This window comes from Anomalospiza imberbis, chromosome 5 (genome assembly GCF_031753505.1).
Source record: "Anomalospiza imberbis isolate Cuckoo-Finch-1a 21T00152 chromosome 5, ASM3175350v1, whole genome shotgun sequence".
In the NCBI taxonomy this organism is placed as follows: domain Eukaryota; kingdom Metazoa; phylum Chordata; class Aves; order Passeriformes; family Viduidae; genus Anomalospiza; species Anomalospiza imberbis.
In genome coordinates, this window is record NC_089685.1 from 70,459,026 (window position 1) to 70,480,396 (window position 21,371).

At 41.0% G+C, this 21,371-nt stretch overlaps 1 long non-coding RNA gene across 1 annotated transcript in view; it reads left to right on the forward strand.

Moving 5' to 3' along the window:
* LOC137474873 (uncharacterized) overlaps window positions 1–19,667 on the forward strand; it is a 35,585-nt gene extending 15,918 nt beyond the window's left edge. The window contains exons 2-3 of the long non-coding RNA XR_010999539.1: window positions 14,041–14,087; window positions 19,439–19,667. This is a non-coding gene — a long non-coding RNA (uncharacterized lncRNA). The remainder of the gene's footprint in view (window positions 1–14,040; window positions 14,088–19,438) is intronic.
* The last annotated feature ends 1,704 nt before the right edge of the window (window positions 19,668–21,371 follow it).

Sequence of the window (21,371 nt, forward strand, 5' to 3'; positions counted from 1 at the left end):
GTAGAAAAAAGCATAGCATCTTGATATTCATGCATTATGTCTAATGTTTCCTGCTTGATGCAAGCATAAAATTAAAGGTCTGTCTTCAGAATTAAAATTAAAGGTCTGTCTGTCTGATATTTCCGGAGCTGCTTGCTATATTTTATAGGCCCAAGTGACCAGAAGTGAAATTACCTTGGGCAGATGCTATTGACCCTAACTGGTGCCACTCAGGCAGAAAGAAGTGGCCCCAAAACACCACAATAAATCAGGATATTACAAATAATTTATTCACAAGTAAAGCCTCAGGCTCCTGTGGACTACAAACATTCATGTTTCAAGACGTAAATGAGAAAAAAATGTGGCTAATAAATTCACTCCTGTTGAAAAACAAGCTTTTCTGTTTGACTCAAACAAATTCAGTTGGAAATGACTTACTGAACATCTAGAAAACAAATGCCAAATGCTTCATCTTTATCACACATCACCAGCTACATAAATGGACCCAAATTCTAACCTTGTCAGGATCACCAAGTATCCAGTATCATTAGAGACCATGCATGTTGCTAGAACAAAAATAAATTCAGTAATATTTACCCCACTAGAACCAAAAATAAACTTAAGCTCAGAATAAAACCCCAGTGTTCTCTGTTTGTTCTGACATACCAGAAAAAAATTACTTTTTCCAGCCTCAGCTACATCTGATCCAATATTGCTTTAACATAGTGTTAGAATCACATGTCTAGCTTTTTAGAGCAAACTGTGCTGGTTAAATAGAGTCATGGGAGGTTATTCATAACAAAATTATGCAGAAGATCTCTTTCAGTAGAAGAGCAAAACAAAAAATATAAATAAACCAAGAAAAACCCTTATTATGTCCCATTTTTGTTATATATTATTAAGCTTAGCTCTCCTTTTCCACTATGGTTTTTCATCATGACACTAGTGTGACTGATTTTAGGAGGACCAGAAGTCAAAATGCTTGGTCTCCTCAAATGCACCTACACCAACTTGCAGTGCACAGGGGAAGTGCAGTGCCACTCGAGTTGCAAGGAGATCCCATAGATCTCCTAGATCCCATAATACTGACCACACCTGGCATGACTCGACTGTATTTTCAGTGTAACTTAGGGGTGAGGAGCATGCAGGGTTCCTTCAGTGAGAGATTTGTAGAAGAGCGACCTAGAATTTTTACATGTAAATCCATGTCCTTATTACCACGAGCTTATGATATTCTTTGGGTGTTTCTCTTTAAATTTATATATCTGTATGTAGGGCTGAGGCATGGCCTCATCCATCTGCTTTCCCATTCCTTGCACACTGTTGACACTGAGAGGTTCCCAGCTCTTGCAAAAGCATGACTCATATGGAAAAATTTTCCTTTTGGGAAGCTCCACTTCGTTAGGTCTGGTATGAACCAGATTCTTCTGACCATTCCAGCTCAAATATGAGGTCACCTTGTTGAAAGACTTCAGCTTCTCTAATTCTCTGCCAACTCCTCATGAAGGAAGCTCAGACTTTCTCCAGGAAGCCTCGGCCACAGCCTTTGGCTTGTCTCTAATTCCTAGACTTGCAGCTTTTGTTTTGTTCAAGGACTCTGCTGATGTCCCCTTTCATCACCTTCTTCAGAGCAGTGTTCTTGAAGCTCAGCAGTGCCCCCGTCCTTGTCCCCACGGACTGAGTGGGTCCAGCTGAGCCCCATCTGAGGACCCTTCTCCCTGCCCTCTGGCACCTTTGGACTAACTCCACGACACAGGTTCTCATCTCATTCAGCCATCACAAAATCCAGTGGTCAAATCCTCCACCCCAGGTGTGTGTTTCACCGATTCTCAGGTGATTACTCAAGAATGTTGGCATTTGCACATCACAGATTTGGGTGTGAAACTTGCAGGCTGCCAGCAAAAGTCCTCCCATCCATTTGGCACATCTTTCTCCTCCTAGAAATCTGTGCTGAACAAAGGATTTAGAAAAATACATGGTGAAACAACCATTTTGAGTATAAAAGCTGATCTTGGAATTACCACCTATTTTATTTTAATGAACAACTGATTTTTAAACATGCTGAAAAATAGGCATTCCCTGTTTATTTCATTACATGTGCAACCCAAAGTATTTGTTGCCCAAGGATCTTTGGGCAAGGGTCAAATATTCTTGAAAATATTCACTTATCTTAAGGTTCTTAATTATCCCCCTCAATTCTTTTTCAGTAGCACACTGGATGGAGCTCTGAGGAACCTGCTCTAGTGGAAGATGTGCCTGCCCATCCCTGCAGAGGATTGGGTCTGGATGAGCTGCAAGGTTCCTTCCAATCAGGCTATTCTGTGACTCGGTGACTCTCTTTGTTAGACACAAAACCTTTCTCTGCTCTTGTGCCATCCTCTGTTAGTATGAAAAAAAAAAAAAAAGAAAAAAAAAAAAAAAAAGAAAAAGTAGCCTTATGCATAAACTCTGCATTTCCAGAAAATCCAAATGGATTAAATTAATTCTCTCAAATGAGCTCAAAAACATTCATATTGATTTTAATATTAACTTAAAGAGGCCCAAATAAAATCTCCAGTGCTTACAGAGGAATAATTTAAGAGACCACAATTTATAAAACCACCATCAAAATGCAGAAACATACAGACAAGAACCCCAGCAACCTCACAATACAATATTTTGCTACAATAAGACAGCAGAGAGAGATGGGTCAGATTTTCCATTTCTTGTGCACATAACTCATAATGATATTTGCTTCCTGGCAATGTTGCTTCACTGATATAGCCTGTAGCATATCAACAAGTGTACTTAAAGAAATCAGGATCAGTTAAGAAATGATTCATGAGCCTGAGGAAGAGCTGCTTTTGTAACAAACATTCAGCCATCTCTTCACATTTGCTGTTCTCACCTCCTGCTTACCAAGTAGCTTCTGGCTGACTTTGCAGCATTCCCTGTGTAAGTGCAGGCCCAGTCGCCAACCACACCTTTTATTTTTAAACGCATATATTTGTATCAGGTGACTAAGGCTTTTCTTTCCCAGTCAAACAAAGTGTTTTCCTACGTGATGAGTACCCTGTATTTTTGCTTTCCCACTTTAAATCTTCGTGGAGACGGCAAATTCTTGTTTCCCTGTGCAGCATAGCAGGTGGAGTCACTTCGAGTGATGGTGTAGTGCTGACCTCCCTTTGCTGCCTCTCAGAAGAAGCATAAGAGCTTCCAGCCGCTGGGATTTTAAAGACAGATGACCACCATGCCATAATTATCTCCGTGCAAAAGCAGTGGAGAATAAGCTTGAAGTGTGAATTCCTTCCTTGCTCCCCAGCAGGTACGTGGAGCCTCTAAACCTCGCTGTGCGCAGTTGCTGCTGAACACGTTGCACCAAGGAGCCACAGAAACCCCTGGTTGGGGAGTCTCGACTCCCCGAGCGTTTCCACACTGCCATCAGTGTCAGAGCTGAGGAGGAGGTGTCAGAAAAGCAGATTTGAATTTTCTTGTAACTAAACCAGCGAGGGGAGGCACGTCATAGGCCCGGGTACGAAGTGTGGCTGTGACTTGCTGAGCAGATCAGATCCTTGGAGTATATTAAGCCTGTGACACAGTAACACTTCATTTCAACAGCAGAAAGCACCCTCAAGTTATAATCTAATTAGAGATGTTAAGATTCATTTGCATGTTAGGGGGCATATTTTAGGGACAGGCTTCTTTGATCTTTAGAAAGCAGACGATAAATGGTTGTCCTTTACCGTATCTAAATCAGGTAACCTGAAGTTAATATGAACTGAGTTTCAGTGTGCCAGGATTTACATAGGGATGATTAACATTTCAAACGGAACAGAGCAAGCATTAAATGCAGGCATGTTATGTGCCTGAGACTGGCAGGAGGGCTGGTTTACTGCTGTCCCAGGAGAAGAGTCCTAGGTGACTTTATCATCTTTCAGACTGAGTAGACAATATTCAGTTTTATTCAAGTACCCCAAAAATGGGTTAGAGAGGGCATTGCATGCTGCATATAAATATACGAGAGAGAGGGAGATGGAGGGAGATTTTGCTCTCTAATGGAGACTATTTTACTGAAATATGATCATGGGTTTTTATTCAACTCTTTCCCTAGGTTAATACGATCAGGTAATTCTTCTAATCTGTATTCAGGACATTTGAGCCAGTAATAATTTAGGAATGAGAAAAAATATTCAGGTCTCACTTCACCTTTGCAGAGTCTGGAAATTGACTGCAGACTGTGGGTCCTAAACCTCCATGTTTTATCGGGGAGCAAGCTACAATCATTCCTCTGCTTTAGTGCACGTGTTTATGTGAGTGAGATTATTAAAGATCACATATGACAGGGCAGCCTGTTTGTGACCCTCTGTGAATCCCCAGTGAAAATAAGAGGGGTGTGTGGCACAGAGCTCTCTCCTATACAGCTGTATTTAGGAGGGGAGAAATTCCCCGTTCTCTATTTACCTTGCTGAACAGTTTGTTTTCGTTTTTGGGTTTTTTTTTTTTTTTTTGGTTTTTTTTTTTTTTTTTTTTGGTGTTTTTTTTTCCCAGTAAGCACCGCTTCTGTGTTGACCAGTGCTCTGGTATTTCTTCTTCTCTGTTTCTGTACACCTCTCTTTTCTTCTGTACACCATCAGCAGTCTGGGATTCTCTCTCTTGACATCCTAAGACGTTTTCATAGTAGTCATTTATTTTAGGACTGTGATGCCTGCCTGCTTCTGGGGGCATTGGCTGTCACTGCATCTCCAGTATCCCCAGCAGGCTTTTCATATATGAGCCAGTTGCTGCAATAACACAGAAACTGGGCTGTGTTGGAAATCCAAGTGCTTTGGGGTAAACATGGGCTCTGTCTCATGTGGAAAACCAGTCCCTAGCTGTCATTCAGTGCTGCTTGTGTTTTGTACTTGTGTTAAGAGACCTGGGTGAGACACTGCAGAATAATGCCAGCATCTTTTCTCATGCATGTTTACCTTCTTCAAAGTGGATTTAATAGATTCCTTGTGTGTTGGGAAAGGCTCTGTGCATAAGCACATAAGGGACACGGGTAGACAAACTGCAAGAATGAGAGAAGGGGTAGATTCTAGTTGAAAATATAAGCAAGGTAAAATCTGCTCACAGAATTTTTTTTAGCACTTTGTTATCTATTCAGCATCTAAAGCCCAATGTCACTTACAATTGCTCTGTAGGATTATCATGGTTGAAACTTTGATGTTCTGCTGCACCAGTGGCCTTCTCTATTTTTATCCATGGGCAACAAGTCCTTTGAGCCTCCCTAGCTTTTTTTTTGTATTCCTACTGCTATTAATAATGATGGACAAATTATATGGGCCATAACAACTGAAAGGTCAAAATGTCTAGATCATGAAGAGGTGAAAACAAGGTCACTGCTGACATTATATTTTTAAGGGGGAATCTACAAATTTAGATTGTGTTGCATGGCTTTGAAAAAGTTCAGTTATTTATCTCAACTTGTTTCTGTAAACATAAGAATGACTAATAATAACACTGTAGAACTATTGAAAATATTAAGTGCTTTGGGAGCCTCAAAGAAACAGCTTTAAGTAAAGGCACAACACTATTATTAACTGTGACAAATATTGACTGTAACACTAAATATGTATTCATACAATCAATCACTCAATTTGTTTGCACCCAGAAAACATACTGGGACAAAGCCATGCTCCTCTATCGAGGTTTTAACCTAAATTTTATTCAGATTAGCTCTAGATAAAAAATCAAGGTAAGCTAAAGTTTCTAATAATGCTAACTGAATGAGCCAAGAGCTGTTTCTTGGCTGTGCTGACCTGGTCATGACAAAGGTGGCCAGAAAAGGAAAATAAATAGTTTTCATTCTTTAATGAAAATAAGGAGGGGTTAAAATAACTTTTGTTTTGTTTCTTTTTCTACTGTACTTTTTACATAAGAAATTCACATTCTTTTTACACCTCCAGAGCAATGAAAAAAATTACAAGGTCTTAATAAAAGGTCTGGAACTGAGGGCAAAGATTTTCAGTTGACATTATGTTGAAATTTTTTTTGCCAGATGAGGTGGTAGATACCCCATCCCTGGGAACATTCAAGGTCAGCTGGAACAGGGCTCTGAACAACCTGACCAAGTTGAAGTCCCTGCTCTTTGCAGGAGGTTGGTCTAGATGACCTTTAAAGGTCCCTTCCAACCCAAACTATTCTATGATGGCCTTGACTTCTCCAGACTTTATGCTGTGTAATTTATCCAAGGGAGCTAAAGAAGTACCTGGCTCTGTCCAAGCAGCGATTCTCCCTGTAGGTAATGGGTTTCATCAGCCACAGCATTTCTGTCACTGTGTCCTGCTCTGTTTTCCCTCCTGGCTCCCAAAGGAGGAGGTCTGAGGCTGGCTCCTGGAGCACATGCTCCTCTCCCCAGCTGGAGCACTTTCCCTCTGGGAGCACTGCCAGTTGGGGTGCGTTGGAACAGCCCTCGGGCTCCGTGTCGTCCACTTTGCCTTCCCTGAACCAAGGGAAAAAGCTGCCAGTGTGTGGTTCCATGTGCAGAACGGTACATGTGACAAGTGTGGGGGTGATCCTGGGTGATTTGTGATAGTTTGGAAAAGGCTGTCACTCGTGTGGCATGTTTGCATTATGAGCAGGATAAATATTTCACTCTGAGAGGTCTGTCTAGTTAGCAGAATTAGGCATCTAGGCAGCAGCAACAGCAAATTGTCTTTTTGTCTGAATACAAGAAGGGCTTTTGAGATACCAAGCCAGGCAAATAGCAAAAGGTGCACCAGGGGGGAGTTGCAGCAGGCAGGTGCAATCAGGCTGGGTCTCTTGCTGCTTGGTTCTCTACAGCATTATTCCAGCTAAAATAAATAAAGATTTTTCATCATAATAATGTGTTGATCGGCACGTGTACGCCTGCATCACATTAAACATCCTCCAGTGCTGGCCTGAGTTTTGGCAGCCAAGCAGAGTGATCCGGTTGCACCTGCACGGACAGCCAGGTGGAGCAGGGACATGAGCTGGGGCCTTCCACAGCAGGGCAATAAAACAACACGCGCTGCAGTGTCCTGTCCCCGAGAACAAAGAAAGGTCCCTCCCTGACAGAGGAGTGGATTATCAAGTGGAAACAGGGTTCCTGTGTTGGAACCCTGGTTACTGAGAATTTTAGACTTTCTGTGCTGATAGGCACTGACCCCAAGAGAACACTGAGTTTAATTGCCTGTCTCAAGTCTTTGATCATGTCGTGTGTCAGTGGTACCCATTTGGGTACCCCTTGCATTTTTTCTGCCGTATTTTTTGGTCATGGCCATTATTTGTGTTGATGCCACGTCGAAATCTCCTTCCTCTAATGCCCTTCTTCTAATCTCTGCCCATCTGGTAAACTTTGATATGTCTCATGAAGGATCTCTTGTATTATTATTTGAGATGACTCCCAGAGCACGAGGAAATGGGACTACTTGTCTGTCTGCGTTCCGTGGGTTTGTGTCCCGCAAAGATGCTCCTTCTTCAGGCTTGCAGGCTGTATTCAGGCCTGTAGAGAACTTTGAGGATAAGGGTGGAAGAATGACGGGATTATACCTGGGTATAATACCATGGCTGTGCACAGCCTGAGGAAAGGCAGAAGGGAGAGAGTAGAGCTGCCTGTTACCATGACAATAGGCAAAGGAGTATCTGTGTGAGGAACAAAAAGATTAGCAGTCACTCAGGAAAGATTCCCATCAAACCCCCTACCCTTTCTGCAGCTTAATGAATGGAAATCTAACCTTTTATTTGAAAGATTGTCGACTTGTTGGAGTCTTGCCTTCCCATCCCACCAGCAGCTAATACATCCTGTAGCAACTACAAATTTTGTGTATTGCAACATTTTTCACATCCATCTGAAGGCATATTAGAATTCAATGGCAGCTGTAAGAGGGATGTGAATGTGAGGAAGAACTTTTCCAGGAAAAAGAGTCTCTGCGTAGTGCAAAATTTTGCATTGCCACTCTAGTGAATCCTGAATGAATCTATATTTTTAACCTTGATGCTACAATGTGGCTGGTCCATTAATTCATTATTGCTTCTCACATATGCAGTCCTTTGCCTAGCTATGAGATGGTTGTAAAATACTGTCACGCTGAAGAGGTGATATTTCACCTCCACTTTGCATTGTTATAGTAACGATTCCTGGTTCAGGGCCCTGGTTAATAAAATTTAACAGCTTTTTCCACAGGAGCTGTTCTTGTGATCCTTCAGCTCCCTCTGCTCTCATGGGGTGAAGAGAATGATATATCCAAGACTGGTATGTTCTAAGCCCTCAAACTGTCTGCCAGATGCTTAATGGGAAATGTGTGCTTAAACCAAGCAAACGGTAGAAAAACCAGTGTGATGGGTTGAGCTTGATAAGGGGACCAGCTAATTAAAAAAATCCGAAGGGAACAAATTACTCTAAAAGTATAATGTCTTAGTAGGTTTTAACGCTCTATACTGTACATTAACTGCTTATTCTCATGTAGCAAGTCATTTTAATTTGTGTTTGTCCTGCACCCAGGTCTGTATGAACATTATGGAACAAATAAAAGGGATGAAAATGCACTGCTCTGGATGTACAGACACACAAACCAGCAGGTTCATCTGAGTGCAATTATACAAATACCTGGGACAGCCTGCTTGGAATATTCATGGCGAGCTATTAGTCATCTTCCCAAATATTCATTTAGATTTTTTTAGGCTCTTAGAGGAGATATAATCAAATATTTGTGAAGCCTGCACGCCGCACTGCTGCTGGAATTGTGTTTTGGATTCTCTAACATGAGGGCAGAGCTATGTGGGCTGCTGCTGTGCACTCTCTAGCAGGCTCTGCAAAGCCTCCTAATTTGAAACACAGCTATTATTTCCCCAAAGCCTGACACAGTGAGTGTTCACATCCTGATTTTCACTACTTTCATTTTCGGGGACTGAAAGCCCTTGGACTGTAGAAGTTTCGTTCTGATCAAACTTTTTTTTTTTTTTTTTTGTTTTGTTTTGTTGGATTTTTTTTTTTTTACCTTTACTCAGCTACTGCTTGCTTCAGAAGCAAAAGAAAGACATAAGGTTTGTATTTCCAGTCAGGTCCCTTTTCCATCCATAGCATATCCAAGTCTGGTTACTTTCTCTTCATACATGACATTATTCACAGGACACATTTGTTGATGACTCTTAGGAAGTTTCCTAGCACTTTTAGAAAGACACTGTTTGGCCTCATTCACACTGTTTTTTTGAATCTATAATAGGTGTAGATAGCCTGTTTCTTGAAATTTAGACAAGGTTTTGCTGTGATAAAGGTTGTAAATATATATTTTATTTCATAGTCCTCGGCTTGAACTGGATACAACAAAATAATTACAACCTTACAGATTAGTATATATATTCTATATAAAAATCTATAAAACTCCATGAATTATCATAAGAAAGAAGCAATCATTCTGTTTCTCAAACATAGGAATCTTTAAGTACCAGTAGGAGGCCTGTAAACTACATCTAAGGGGCAATTTCCACACAGTAAAAATTGGCAAGTGCAAAATTTGCCTAGAGATGCTAATAATTTATGAGTTATGATCCATGTGACATTCTGCAGCTGGTTTTTCTACACTAAAGTAAAGGCAAGCCTTTGTGCAGTAATGGTGGTTATTGCACAAAGCAGAAATGGGCATTATAAGCATGTTCAAACACTACTGTGTGTCTTGGAAGTTCAAAGTGTGTCGGCAGGAAAACCAACATTGTAGGAGATTCAGAACCCTGACACTGTCAAAACACAAAGTGGATCCATTAATTTTTTGGTTTAAGAGCTTACTGTGCTTTTAAATACTGGAAAAGTTCAAGGCCACTGAATGGACCAGGAGTGTGAAACCTGCCACCAAGCAGAACTGCCCTACAGTGCAGACAATGTCATCAAGACTTAGGTGCTTGACTTCTTGAATTCACCTTGAAACCCCTTTTCTTGTGTCCAGAGGAAGGAAACCACAGATCTCAGGGGGGCTTTTGTTCTGTTTCTAATGACATTCAGCAATGTCATCTTTGCTAGAGATCTTTAGCACTCAGTTTATCTTAGTGCAACAGGGCAATAATGAAACCTGCTTGCAAAATGAATATTTAATTTTAAGATAGGTAAGTCACTTTTACCCAAAGCATTCAAATATGTAAAACACCCCTGCTTTGTTAGCTGCACAAGTGTGCCCCATTGCTTGGTGCCTGTTGTATTGCAGCCCTGATTTAATGAGCTGTCCTTAGAGTTCAAAATAGAAAATGAAAGAAGTAATTAGCTGGGATCCTGATTGCCTGTGCCCACCTTTGTGATAAAACAAAAAGTTCTGAACAATGCTGTGTGCATCATCATCACAGGCCAAGATTAAAATAGATGTTCTGTTATGTTTGGGAAAGTCTGGTGGCCTGATTTTCCAAAGCACTGTGTGTCTGAAAGCAACCTTTGCATTCAAGGTGTGAATGACAGAGAAAGAAAAGAATCTATTTACTTGTAAAGAGTAGTCAAATTGGAAAAAGTTAGACATTGACTTTTACAAAATGAGCCCATGGTCAATAACAACTTTAGCAGAAGGGAGACTAAATTTGCTGTCATGTATGGAACGAGTGATTTAATCTATCGCTGAGCGACTGCCAGTGCTGGGGTGGAATGCAGCAGATGTTTTTCATGGAAACTTTAAACATAATTTTCCAATAGAAAGTGAGGCATAATATTGTCTCTAATAGAAATAGTAGGAAAAACTTCAGTGGTCCAGTAACTCCTGTCTTGCTCCTAGTGCAATCCTTTACACCCTTTTTTCTCATTTCAATTTTAATCCTTCTTCTGCTAAAGAACCAATATATTTAGGAATAAAGGGAAATTATCATACTAAGCGAAAGTAATTAATTCTGCACAGAAGCAGCAGAATTAACTAGTCTGAGGTGAGTAAGCTTGTGTTCTAAGCAAAGCCTACGTATTTAGACCTTGTAACTCATTTCAGCTGCTCCACAGATGGGAGAACAAACTCTTGAAAAAGCTACTTCACAACGGCAGCACCAGGTATTAGAGGCAATTTAGGCAATTACTAAATGGAAATGGTGACCTCTGATGTGTCTGTTCTCATCACTTCTGCAGAGCATCCCTTTGGTGTATATACACACAAGATGGGCTCTGTCCCTGGGGCTGTGCAATGCCAACTCAAATCCCCCAAAATATTCTGTTTTTAACCTAGAAATGCCTACGCTGAGATGCACAAAAAGAGAATACAAAGGATCTTAACCCATAAAGGTCTTGTTTTACCTGAAGTGTCCTGGGATTTGACAAGGCAGGAAATATTTAGCACCCTGCAAAGTTAAGGGGGAACGTTAGATACGTTGTGGCCACAGGACGGGAGTCCACAGAAATACTTTCAGGAGTGAGTTTTAAATTAACATTGATACTGTATGATTGCAAGAAACGGAAGAATGATAAACAACTGTCCTTTAATCCTGTTGGTAATCTTATCAATTTATTTGCATAAGTATCTGTTCACATTTTGCAAGTTAATTACATTCATGAGTTGATACGGATTATCCCATAGCTCGTGCTATGGAGATTCAAGGGGAGTGTGCTTCATTAGTTATAAAGAGAGAGAGAGGAACCATAAGCCAGTCCACAGCCCCCACAGTGTTCACTGTAGAGCTGTTCCAACTCATTTAAAATGGCACAGTGATGAGGTTTTCATTACTTCCTCTGGGAGATTATTCTACAGAATTGCGAATCTCAGAAATGGGAAGTGTAAATATTCCCTCAGTTAATTTAATTAAGCTCTTCTCCATTCTTGCCCCCTCACCACCTTGTAATTTCTCTTTTCTCACGTAGCATGTTCCTCTAAAACTCTGTGCTTGAGTGGCTGCTAATCTGGCTGGGGATAGGGAGTAATCCTTCTTCCTCTGGCTGCCCATGCTGGGTGCCCTGCTTGGCTGGTGCTTGGAAGGAAGGGAGGAAGTCAGGCAGGGCTTGGGGAGGCCAGAGGAGCACCATGGTGGGGCTGGCTCAGCCTGCACCAGCCACACAGGGATGTGCTGGACTTCTGCATGGCTTCTTTCACCACACTGAGCACTCTGTAGTTTGCCCAGCTTTATGCCTGTAGCACTCCTGTAAGGAAGCAAAACAGCCCCGTTTTGAGATCATGGAAGTGGCAGAAGCTGTTAAGCGAGTGATAAGGTGTCTCCACCACACCGTGCAGTGCCAAGCTGAGATGCTGGAGATGCTTCTATCAGGTCAGGTGGGGTGCCTGAAGCAGCATCTGCTGGGTGCTCTGCACAGAATAATTTGCCCTGCAAAGAAGCTAACTTGGGCCTGTTTCCACTGCACTGAGGAGAGTAAGCCTGGTGTTTGTGACAGATGTCAAATGAGCTCAGCTCTTGTTAGGCAGCTCAGAAAGGAAAGACTAAGGGGGTCTGGTGGAGCCCTGGTGAGAAAGCTGCTGACTGGCGTGAAAATCACAAAAGATGATAGTGATGCAGGACCTTTCTTGTCAAAAGCCTGGGATAATGTCACCTTAGCTCTGTAAACTTAGAATAGAAAGCAGAGAGTATTAAAGCTAAAGTTTACATAGCAATAATGTCTGGTTCTGTTGCTTGGCTACTTATTAGGCTGGTAGTTTTCCACTTTTTTAATATTTGATAAGCTACAATCACCTGCTTTGTAATAACTGAAGTCAGATCACCTCCTTGATCCAGTAGAGCTATTGAAATGTTACTCTGCTGAAAGTCAGTCATCATAATTAAGAGGGCATTAGAGTTTACATATGAACAGGAATGGATATCCTCAGCTACCCCTGTCTCACTAATGCTGAGAAAACTGTATGAAACTTACAGGAATACATGAAGGGATTCAACCCTCTGTCTCCCTCTGTCAAGATAAATAGATGTCCAATACCTTTTGTCCTAAATACTTTTTTTTTTCCCCAATAAGTGTTCTTTTTCACTTCCTGTCTTCCTGTTTATGAAGCATTCATGAATTCAGAGTATCAGTAGATCTGGTGGTTTGAAATAGGGATGATTTTCTTTATTAAAGAACCCCCAAAACAATCAGTCAGATGATGAAGGTTGCTATAGTTAAGTCAGTAGAGTTACATCAAGGTTAAGCAATTATAAATGAAAGAACCAAACTCTAAATAGTCTGTAGGATTTGACCTTTAATGCACAGCTATTAATACTTCACTCTTTGTACTTCTGCTCAGATCTCCACTCATGCCTGTTGTCTCCAGTTCCTTTTTCTACTTGACACTAACATGTTCAAAACTTAATGTCTGCCCAATGATCTTCTCTACCCACAAATGCTTTTTTCCCTTTTTGCCCTCTACTTATTAACTTTCTTTTAAATTTAGTAGGTGTCAGAAGCTTGTCAAACATTCTCCTTTCGGTCCTTTACTACCTTCAGACCTCTTTCCCTCCGTCTTTAAAATCCTACTGTTCTTCTCTGCCTGTCTCCTGCTGGCACTGGTACGTGTACTCAGTATCTTAGAGGTGGCAGTTCTGCTCCTTCAAGCTCAGTAAATGGATCAGCTCAGCATGGAAGATCAGGAGAATAGCATGGAAGTGACAGAGAGATGCTTTTAAAACTGCCCAGTAAGAGATGGATGAGTGAACATCTAATGGTGAAGTAACAGGGTAAAGACAGGTGGTAAATCTCTCCTGGATTTGCTTTGTTATGTTAAAAACGCATTCCTGGGACATGCACTGTACAATATTTTTTGATAAACTACATCTCATCTTCTGCATTTTACCCTTCATGCCTGCAAGGCATGTTTTTTTAAATTGGGCTTGTGACCTTTCTGATTCATGAAATACAAAAATAGAAAGTTTGTATATTTTTGTTTTATCTGATAGTGTTGAATTTTGTGAGTGTATTATTAGTATAAAGCCTTTCCTTTGTGGTTATAAGTAGAGTTTACTCTGATGTTTAGTGAAGGGGTGTTGTTGTGTTCTCATGACTGCATTTGCTCCAAGATGCTAAGTAACCACAGAAATTAAAAAAATTTTACAACTGCCAACCCTTTAACTATATGTTAATGTTTTGGTTTTGCTGTGATGCTCACCCTTTCAGTAAGTGTTTTTTTTTTTTTTTTTTTTCATGTTTAGGTCATCTTTGAAAAGAATGCAGCTTTGCAAAAAATGACCTTTACCAAGTTGGTAGGAAATGCCATTTTACTCTCAAGTGAGGTGAGATTCATGTGGGCAAGGCTGCTGCTCTGCAATCCTGAAAAGAGTCACGCACTTCTTTTCTTCCTCTGCAGGATGAGCAGGTGCTTTCTGCAGGCCTAGGAGAACGTGTGGCGACCCCTTTTAGTGCAGACTCCTCTTGGGGCCCAAGTCAGGCTTTTTCAGAGACATATTGCTCTCTAAAGTGGTGGTATCAAACAAAGCGCTCTCGTGTTCTCGCAGAGGTTGCAATATTGACCTCATCCATATAGACCCCATCAATACTGACCTCATCCATATAGACCTCATCAATACTGACCTCATCAACTTCCCTGCACTGTGTTTGCAGAGTATAAATCCAAAAGTAAAAATTACAGATGTTCCCCAAGGGGCACAGATTCATTCTCACCTGGTCAAATCTGTCTTGCAGAAAAAAGGGGCTCAGCCTCAGCAAGGTGTTGTCTATCCCATATCCTAAACCTTTAGTAGAAAATCTCTATCCAAAATGCTGATAAGATTGAATGGAAATTTCAAAGAAGAAATTGCCATAAGCCTTCTAAAGTGTTTGCCAATAGGCTTTCTATAAAGAAAAAAATAAAATTTAGGTCTTAAGGGTGTTCTTCTTAATATGAACATTTAATGTCAGTGCCATGAGAAAAAGCTCAAGTATTGTTGTAGAAGTGTGGCTAGAAAATCATGTAACTGGTGTAATATTAGTTACACGCCTCTTATCAGCATGGGTGTGAATGGATGCGTTGTTTATCAACAATGCATTTCACTTATTTATAGATGGAATAGCTATTTATAAGGGGATGCAGCACTACAAAAATATAGTCTGATTCCTGTTGCAAAGCTGGTTTTAAATTGCCTGATTACTTCTGATAATTTTGTTTTTCCTGAATTTAGCCAGCAGTAACCAGTGCTGATATAGTTCCTGATCTTTTAGAGGTTTAACATATGCTTAAATTTTGACAATATGAGAATTCCTGCTAGCCTTGCTAGGACTAGTCATTGGGTACGGGCATGTGTAAAAATCTTAGTGAGAGCTGATTCCAAGTCCTGTGCTGTCTAACTCCTGGCAGGAGAATGACCCCAGGCTGGATGGGAATACTAGGAAATAAAAAGAAAGAAGTACATACATGGTGTTACTATTCTCCTGAGTCATACAGACTCTAAAAATATTTTAAAAGCTGTACACTTAAAAATTAAAAACTGCATTTAAACCTTCAATTTATTTGTTTTAATGGATCATGTGTAAATAGACACCTCTAACTTTGTGTTTTTATCCTTATTGAAAAGTGTTGTTCTTTTAATGAAAGACTTTTTTGTGGTTAACCTTAGAAGGAGAATATCTGTTTATTAACTAATAGCAAAACTGTAGTGCTCCATGGCAGCAGGAGCAGCATCATGTTTCAGTCTGAACAGCTGATCTCTCCACAGCCAGACCTGGCAATCCTTTTGGAATTTCCACACAGGATAGGCCCAGACAAGAAGATGTGATTCAGCAGCGTCCCTAGAAAGACTTTTATACCCTTTTATACTGCAGCCACACCTATGTGGCCACCTGTGAGTCAGCAGTGCAGAAATTAAATTTCCAATGAGTCCAGTGAATTCAGCAAGCAAATAGAACTTGTCATTTTCTGGTAATTCAGTTCCCTGCTGTGTCACTGACCTTGGGCAAGGTATTCAGCTTTCCAATGTGTCATCTTCCATGTTAAATGGATTTAACAATACCTAATCATCACAAGGTATTCTGTAGACCTCAGTGGAGCTGCAGCTGTGGAAACGAAGGGTGAATTTAGCACGCAGCCCTGCCACAGTATTCTGGAGTTCTCAGATGACTTTTGACCAAAATGAAATATAAATTATGCAGGGACTTGCTAACATTTAATTAAGTGAAGCCTCTTGCTATTTTGAGAACAATTTCTTAACAAGCAGAATTAGCAGAAATATTCTGCTGGTGGAAGCCAACAGCTTCTCCAGGCAGAGCTGGTCTCTCCCCATCCCTGTAAGGCTGTAAACTCTTTCTGTGTTTTATGAATCATTTATCTCCTGATTTCTCATATTTTGGGTGCAATTTTCCCTTTGCCTAGCTCTGAAGAAGCCATGCATCTAACAGGGCGAGATGACGGTTGTTATTTTTTGTACACCCATGAGCTGAATTGCTTAGTAGCTTAAGCCACTTTGCAACTGTACAAACACACTGTGAGCAGTAGGAATGCACTTATGTCCCCATGGACCTAATCTGGCTTGCAAAACTTCCACTAGTGGCACAGATGTGCAAAAAACAAAAATCCATCTTTGTTCTCTGTTTGCATTTGCAGAATATGGATTCAGCTAGAAAATAATATATTAGCATTTATACATCGATCTGTATTCATGTTCTCAAAGCATTTTATTTACATTGAGTGGTAGGAATCATATCAGTTTATATTTCATATTTGGAAACTGAGCCAAAAAGTGACAAAGTGTTTCCTTCAAAATCATGCAGCAAGTCAGTCTTGGAGAGAAATGTGCCTGTTCCACTAGACTGTGTTTGTATATATCTTCTTATTTATGAACAGCTGTGACTATTAGAATCTATTATTTATATTTCCACTAAGCTTATTTCCCCCCCCCTTGCAGCAGACACTCTGCAAAGGAGAACTGTTGTCATTTTTCTGCAGGTACTGTGATTCACTGGGGTATTGTGGGCCGTAATGAAGCAGCACTGCAGGTACTGCTCAGCAAGGATCTTTGCAAAGCCATTTCAAACGTGTTACTTAAAACCAACGCAGCACTTCAAAAAAAGAATTAAAAGTGAGCGGGCTGTGGACTTCCAGTGATGAGATAAATCAGAAAAAGTTGGTTCTGCCTGCATCACTGACCCCACACCATCAAGCATTTTCAAGCAGTGTCAGTGCTCATCCTCACTGCCAGCAGCTCCATTTACATGCATGCTCTGTCCCAGCGACACATCCACTGAGAGCTGCTTCCAGCCAAGAGGGAGAATCTGTCACCTGTCCACAGTAGTGGCCTGAGGTTTACACTAGTTACAAGCAAATTTCCAAAAGCCCAGAGGATTGGCTTCAGGCCCAGAATTTCAAATTGTCAGAATTTGGCACCTCACTAAAGAAAACAATAATAAAATGCCAGAAATGATCACTGGCAAGCTACAGAGCACAGAAGAGGTGTGTGTAAGGCACTGGGGCTGCCTGCCTTGTGATCAGTGCTGGAGCTGTGCTTCAGGGAGGCTGTGGCTCTGGGGAGAAGGCAAAGCAGGTTGTGTGAAGAATAAGTGCCTAAACCAACTAGCACTGACTGAAGACGCAGACATCTGTTTTCAATTTGCATGGAGTTGCTAATTTTTAAAGGACGAATTAGCATATATCTAATTTTAACTAGGGAGTTGTAATTGGTATGTTCAGGAAATGTGGTGGTCGCTGCAGGCATTGGAAAGCAGTATCTGAGTTCCAGTCCTGCACTGATCACCTGGAGGAACAAAGCCCTTTGGCCAGCAGGAGTAGGTGAGACACAAGAACCATCACACGTTTTGTTCAGTAGGAAAAAAACTTTGAAATCCAGCCACCCCTTTCCCCCCCTCTCTCAGAAAAACAACTTGATTTGCTCTTGGAGAATGCAGCATCCTGGTTTTTCCCTTGAGCAGCAACAGATGGATTTCAAAGAAATCTCCACTATTACAACAGTACTTCAGTGCCTCTGCTGCTTCTTCCTCTTCAGAAAACCAGCAGCTGATTTAACGCAAGGCAATTTCTCCTTTATGGTCCATTTCAGCTCTAGAATGGATATCCTGTTTCCTGAGCTCCTCAGCTTTACCTTCCAGTTTTCTCAGCCTCAGGGGTGCTGTATCTCACTGCAGGCACCTCCCAGCCACCTGAGAGCATCCATCGCACACCGAGGGCTGGGGAACAGCTTCTCCAAGTGGCTCCAGGAGCAGGTTTGGGACAGAGTGCTTCCTTGTGGTGCTGAAACATGAAAAACCAGCAGCGTGGTGCATTATCCACCGCTGACAAGCACTTGGAATACCTTCCGTAGGCTCTGGCAGCACGCCTCTAGCTTGTCATGCCAGTAAGACGTTTTTAAAGTGAATTGGAATTGAAACATTAACTCAGTTCCCAGAGGGCGTGGTTTAGTCTTTTAAGCATCACGTTTAAAATAGCCAAATGCTTTCAGTCTTGTGAGATGCACCGAGCCTTTCACTATTCTGGAATACAGAGAGTAAATCTCTCGCAATTTACTCACCGGGTTTTCTTTTCAGAGGAGACCTTGGAAACCAAGTAATGCACCTTGCAGCAATTTTGGAGTAGAGATGTCTCCTGTTTAGCTATACACAGAAGGAACTTAGAAAATTTCAATCATCATTTTCTCTGGTCACCTCTATAATGTTTAGTGGATCACAGCACACAGTGATAGTCACTTCTTAGATTAGCAAACTGAACCCTGATCACTCCAAACAGAACTTCAGTTTTCCACCAGCTGCATATCCTCTGACAGCTCTTCGTGTTGGTTGAGCTTGTCCCTATCAGCAGTTGCTTTAAAGTGGTCAGGCAGGCTGTGTATATCATTTGTAAACTAAATTTGCAATTATTTGGAGTGAAAACTGCAAAATAATGTAGTATCATGAGCCAGACACTCAACCTACTTCTATTAACCCAAGATCTGTTCTAGATAAGGACGTGGTGGGTTAAATATACTCCTGTATCATCCTATAACATGCTCCTCAAAGCGGACTTTTCCTAAGTTCATAATAATTGAATTCATTCTGGTTTATAGGATTTTTTTATGTGTGAAGTTTTGCATTCCAAAGCCTCAGTCTGAGGCTGAGTGGAGCAGCCCCTTCCCCCACAGATGACTCTGTTAGTCCTGTGGGACCAGCAAGGGTGATACTTCCAAAGGAACACTAGAGTCTCATATCTGCCTAACATCAGGCAGATTCCAGGCTCTATTCCCATGCCACAATATCTCCATTCATCACACTCTTGTTTGGCTATAAGGGAATAAAGACGGCTTAGAAGTCCTGATGGGAGGAAATGTGTGACTTAAGTTTTGATTTAACGGCCAGATTGTGGCTTTTTTGATAAGGAACATGGGAAGGAAAATTTTCAGAGATGCCCTGAACTCCTTGCAGAGGGAGGCCAAGGCCAGAGTTGTGTCACGAGCTCTGAAAAGCCAGGGCCTCCGTCTCTGCCTGCCAGCTATCCTGGGGACTTGCTGGAAGGCAGAACACCTCCTGTATCTTCCCACCTTCTGGAAATCCCCTTTCTTTAGGGCTGTGGGAGTCACCTGAGGGTGTTTTTCCTCGATGGATTGCTGGCATGGCATCTCTTCTCTGGTGCAGTCTTGTTACCAAGACTGGCTCTGCTCTTTGTCCCTGGAGGATGAATCAGAGATCACAGGGGCTGACAGGGAGGAGGAAGAAGAGCTGCAGAGAAATATCTGATATTTCTGGCAGAGGAGCAACAGCAGTTCTCGTGGGGAATCTCTGTGTACTGAACTTGGACAAAATGTCTGTGTTCCATTTTTAAACAAAAAAAGCCAAAACAACTCCAAACCAAACAAAAAGAAAACCCCAGCAACAAAAAATGCAGCTTTGCAATTCGGTTTTGCCTTCACCTCCTACCTTTAGCTGTGCTTTCCTCCTCTACATAATCCTAAATATCATGACCTCCTTTGTTAGATTTCCTTCTTATAATGTATTATCTGCAGTCTATAGATAGAAATTAATAATGTCATCATGTAGTCAGACTGGTAATAGGAAATGTAATCCACTACATAACACTGCTATAGGAATGTCAGTTGTGTTTTTTTAGGAGCAGCCTGGAATTTTCTGTAATTGTTTATTCTCAAAAGAATAAAATTAATCTTGTTATTTTTGCTATGTTTCTTTTCCTCCAACTTTTTACATTGTGCCTATGTGTGTAGAAAGCATGATTTTTTTTCTTCTAAATATCTTCAACACATCAGTTAGGTGAACAGGAGAATAATAATTTTCAGTATCTTGATTTTAATGTATGTGTGTTTGTCACAAAGCAACTTAAATGGCTACTTAAGTTTCCATGACATCTGGAGTTTGCAATTGGCAATGTTTTTATCTTTGTCTGCCTGGCTTCACAGCAGAGTGACAATGAAAATGCATTTAAACGAATAGAATGAAGAAAAATATCTGATTTAAACTTGTTCTTGTTGTCAGACAAACAAGCACAGTAGTTACACAACAGCCTCAGAGCACACTGTATGAAGCCTCTGAAATCAAAGCTCCAAAGGCTATGGGATTATTTCTAAACTGCCTGCCAAGACCCCAAAATACGATAATTAGTGAACTTTAGCATATATGACAAAATTCCTAATTGAAGCAGAAGGGGTGCAGGGAGCATTAATGAAATGAAACTGAGTTTTTGAAGCATCAGTTTTGAACCATTCAATTTTGTCTTTGATTATTAGTTTTAGGGGAGAGCCTTGAGAAGTTCAGTGACATTCATGGTAAAGTCGGAGGTGTGGAGAACCACGGAGAGAGAAAATATCCCCTGGAGAGAGTTTTCAATAGAGTCACCAGTCTTGCAGGTCTTCTCTATGGTTTTTGCAGACTCAGGCTCTAGAAAAAAAAGAGATGGTAAAAAGCATGAGGAGATGAAACAGCTTGGGTGTACTTCACACACAGAGTAGGCAGGAGAGGCAGGGATGGGATCCAGCTGTTCTGATGCCTAAGCCCAAGGCACAATCCTTCAGGCCTTCCTGACTCACCCTTCAGCATTCCCATTCATATTTACAATGGAAATGTGATTGCCACAGTGATTAAACCCAAGTTATTTTGGGCGAGTTAGAAAAAGACATCCCAGAAATACATGATCAAGAATGTGGCTGGAATCCTTTCCTTTCCTTCTCCCCTTCCTTTTCCCTTTTCTCTCTTTTCCTTCTCCCTTTTCCCCATGGACCTGGGGTACTGTGTTCATCCTAGCTCTGGATTTAGCTCCTCCTGAGGGAAACTGAATCCCGCACACAGCATTTCATATTAATGGCTGCAGAACTCGCTGTGCATTTATGTTTGAGTCAGGAAACTGAAAAGAAAATTTGAAAAAAAAAAAATCACAGTTTCAGCTTCCCTTTTCCCTATTTGCTTAAATAAAACCCGAAGAAAAAAAATGACCTTTACTGCTGTTTTTCATTTGCTTTCAATTAGAAATGCAATCCTTCTGGCCTGTAAAATTTGCTAATATTTACAAGGATTCTAGACATAGTCCCTTAACAGGAGAAAAAAAATTTACAGTTTTTAA